This window comes from Ochotona princeps, chromosome 1, assembly GCF_030435755.1.
Source record: "Ochotona princeps isolate mOchPri1 chromosome 1, mOchPri1.hap1, whole genome shotgun sequence".
Classification (NCBI taxonomy): Eukaryota; Metazoa; Chordata; class Mammalia; order Lagomorpha; family Ochotonidae; genus Ochotona; species Ochotona princeps.
In genome coordinates, this window is record NC_080832.1 from 26220250 (window position 1) to 26224590 (window position 4341).

At 44.5% G+C, this 4341-nt stretch overlaps 1 pseudogene; it reads left to right on the forward strand.

The window, feature by feature from the left end:
* The first annotated feature begins 850 nt into the window (after positions 1-850).
* LOC101530375 (ADP-ribosylation factor-like protein 6-interacting protein 1) lies at positions 851-1629 on the forward strand (annotated as a pseudogene).
* The last annotated feature ends 2712 nt before the right edge of the window (positions 1630-4341 follow it).

Below are 4341 nucleotides of genomic sequence, written 5' to 3' on the forward strand. Positions count from 1 at the left end.
ACATTCACATGAATATTTGTGACTGTACGAGGTAGGTGTGTGTGCATGTGGTCAGCTCTCTATCACGATGACAAAGTATCTGCAGTAAGCTACGTTTATAACGAAAAGAGGTTCATTGTGACTCACCATTCTGGAGCTGCCAAGTCTAATAAACTCACTTCTTAATGAGTCACAGGTGGGGTCCCTGGGCAGTTCAGCACATCCCATGTGAGAGCCAGGAGGACACTTGTCTGTGTCTCCTACCAACATGTCATCTCTCCCTCTCCTCAAGTTACCAGGAATCCATCACAGGGACCACTTCATCTCAATCACATCATCTAATCTTAGTCAACTTCCCAAGGTTCTACCTCTCAACTCCGTAATTAGATTGCTTTTTCCCTGTTAGTATCATTAACTTATAGCTTGCAGATTTAAATTTTGGATGAATCAGAGAAGCTCTTCCAGAGCACAGAGTATGATAACCAAGTGGCTGCTGGAAGCATAATGGATCTGAAGCTCCCCTTTCCAGTTCATCTCTAGTGTAATCTTCCCCTGGACATTTTCAGTTCTCATTCGCCATAGAATGAGGGCCACCATCCTATATAGGTGCTGGTTCTTGTCCTGGCTGTTCTGCTTTCCATCCAGCTCCCTGCTAGGAAAGCAGCAGAGGATGGCCCAAAGCCTTTGGATCCTGTACCCACATGGAAGACCCTGAAGAAGTTCCTGGCTCCTGGCTCCTGGCTTCAGATTGGCTCAGCTCCAGTCCTTGCAACCATTTGGGGAGTGAACCAGCAGATGGAAGAGCTTTCTCTCTGTCTCTCCTTCTCTCTGCAAATCTACCTTTCAAATAAAAGTAAGTAAGTCGGCTGTGCTCGTTGAGAGGAGAGGCCTCCTTGGGCTTTCTGAAACCACCTTGGCGGACGATGGCCGAGGGAGATAACCGCAGTACCAACCTGCTGGCTGCCGAGACTGCCAGCCTGGAGGAGCAGCTGCAGGGATGGGGAGAAGTGACACTGCTGGTGGATAAAGTGCTCCGCTGGGAGAGGGCGTGGTTCCCCCTGCCGTCGTGGGCGTGGTCTCCCTGGTGTTCCTGATCATCTACTATCTGGATCCATCCGTTCTGTCCGGTGTTTCCTGTTTCGTCATGTTTCTGTGCTTGGCTGACTACCTGGTTCCCATCTTAGCACCTAGGATTTTTGGCTCCAATAAATGGACCACCGAGCAACAGCAGAGATTCCACGAGATCTGCAGCAACGCAGTGAAGACGCGACGCCGCGCCGTGGGCTGATGGAAACGCCTCTTCACGCTCAAGGAGGAGAAACCCAAAATGTACTTCATGACCACGATCGTTTCTCTTGCTGCCGTGGCTTGGGTGGGACAGCAAGTCCACAACCTGCTTCTCACCTACCTGATAGTGACTTTCTTACTGTTGCTTCCTGGACTGAACCAACATGGGATCATTTCGAAGTACATTGGAATGGCCAAGCTTCTCAAACAAAAGGAAAAAAAACGAATAGTGCACCTGCTTTGTTCCCGTGATGAATGAAGTATGCATTGTTCCCAGAAACCACTTCTCCTTTGCTCTCTGGATGCTAAAATGTTACTGAAGTCAATGTTTGCTCTCCTTCACTCTGCCCTTAGTTAGTGAGAATTCAGTGTCTGCTTGTCAGCTGGGGCTGGGCGCATCCTCGGCAGTTGGCCTTACACACACTGCGCTTTAGTGAATGTGATTTGCTTTGATTTTTTCTCAGCCAGCCTTCATTTTCACTTTCAGACAGCCTCCTCGAAAACAACTGAGTGATGAACCTTACCCTTTAGTGCAGTGTGCAGTAATGTTGCAGACTGTTGGAGTTGATTTCTGCTTTAGCTCACACAGGTTAGTCTGCGGTTAACCTGCTTAAAGCAGGACTGACTCGTGACGACAGAGACCAAGTTTACCACTTCTGATGAAAAGACCAATTAAGAGTCATTTTTCATTGTTGCTTTGCCCTCGGAGGGGATTCCCAGGAAATAAAGTGAAAATTCCACGCTTCGGAGGTGCAGGTTTCTCCTGTGTGCAAAACGTAGCAGTCTAGGGCAGCACTGACCTTTCCTTGCAGTTGGGAGCGGGGCAGGCTGACACTTGTCCCCTTGCACTTGGACTTCAAGCCAGAAGACCTCCCAAATGATGAGATTCAGGATGTGTGGCATACTTGCAATTCCAGTTTATAGCTGACTTGTCAGGTACACAGCAGGTTAAGATTCCCGTGTCTATCTGACCATGAACTCCAAGATCAGCCCGAGATCTTTCTATGCTATCTTTCTATGTTACTGTAGGCCTACTAATTTCTGAGACGAGAGTAAGTCTCTAAGCAGAAGCCTCAGCATTCTCATGCAAACCTGGCCCTAGGCCGGTCCCCTTAGGTCTGGCATAGGAGGACCCTGCTTGTGTCAAAACTTTTTTTCCGTAGGTATTAGAAAAGGTAAGGGCTGTTGGTGAGGACAGGCTTTGAGCAGTGACAATTGGCCTCAAGTCTACAAAGGTAGTGGAATAACTTTTAAAGTCTCCTCTAATCATTCTGTCCTTCTTGGTAGCTAGAAGTTTATAGTTGATATCTGTAGGAATAAACCTCTAAGGGCCAAAAAATGTGAACTATTTGGGAACAAGTCTTGAACCGATTAACTAGCTGTAATATAGTGTTGTGAATTTATTGCACTGATGCTGTAAAAGCTGCACTTCGTGGTCCATCTGTCCTGATATAGGTGTTGTTTCAGTACTGCTGTGAACAGTGGCTCCCATCGTGGAACGTGGTTTTTAATGTTTCATATGAGAACTACCTGAGTTTTCTGTGTTTTCTCCATGTAAATAAACCTGTCTTCCTATGCAGAAAAAAAAAGTAAATCATTCTTTTTTTTCATTCTTTATCTTTCTATTTATAATGTAAGAAACAGAAGAATTACACAGGTTAGCTTTACAGCAAGGAGTGCTGACAGAAAAGAAAGTTATCTGGCCAAAGCTCACGCAAGCACGTGTAGAGAGAACAGAGTGAATTAATGTCATGAGTCATCATTGACAATAAGAGCCATGAATCATGATCCAGAAATCTTTGTAGCTTGATGATTGAAAGCATTTGAGGACCATTGCATTTAAAATAAGAATATATTAGACATTCTCTAAACTCTTCTAACAAAGAAATAAACCAATGTATGATGAATAGCTATTTCAGAAAAATCCTAGGCCTGGCACAATGATTCAACGGCTAAATATTCACCTTGCAAACACCAGGATCCCACGTTGGCAACAGTTTGTGTCCCGGCTGCTTTACTTCTCATTCAACTCCCTGTTATTGGCTTGGGAAAGCAGCGCAGAATGGCCCAAAGCCCTGGAACCCTGCGTGTGTGGGAGACTCAGAAGAAGCTCCCGGATCCTGCCTTCATATCAGCTCAGCTCAAGTTATCACAAGTAGTAAATCTGATCTACATTTCCAATAAAAATAAATTAATGTTTTTTTTTTTTAAAAAAAGTTGTGTTAATGGGATTATTAGCATAGGGTTTTGTTTGCCGTTTTCATCATGTATTTTCAGCTCCCTGGAAGGCTTGCTGAGTTTCATCAGTAGCTGTTCAAATGTGCACAAGGAACACTAGAGGGCAGTGTCGGCTAACAAAACAGACCATGCTCCTGGCCCTGCCCAGCTCTGATAGTGTTGGAAAGTCTTCTCACACTCCAGTGGTTGTGTTGAAAGTAACAGTTGGATTATGCTCTCAGTGTGAGGATGAGGGGAGAAAGGAGGTGAGGGGAAATTTTGTTATTTGTTTTTTTACATATTTTTATTGTTTTATGATACGATTTAGTAGATACTGGGGTCTCTCCTCCCCCTCCTCAAGTTCCCTGCCCTCCGCTCTGTTCTCCCCTCCAATCTTACAATGGGTGTCTTTTGTGAATTTTCACAAGTCCATCATGCTGCCACTGAGGTGTCTTCCAACAATGTAGATTGTCATTTCGTTGTGAGTCCATCCTTGTAGTGCATTCATGAAGACTTCTCTGTTTCCACCTATGAACATATTAATTTCTGCTACCTTTCTATAATGTGTCCCCTTGAGTACAGTCCACTACAGGGAGAAAAAAATGGTGAACCTTCAATCACGTGAAGTTAATGAACATGAAAGATAGCAATGTGACATGAGATTGGTGAAAAGGAGTGTTTAGCATTCGTACGTAGGAATAAATGCCAGCATGTCCCAAGACAATAATGAAGGTACAATGAGGACTAGATCCTCCTTACTTATGGACAGTAGCAATAACAGTGGTAAATGGGGCAGTAACAATCTCAGGTGATTGCAAGCAATCATTTCTTATGGATGATTGATTAATGGTTTACATT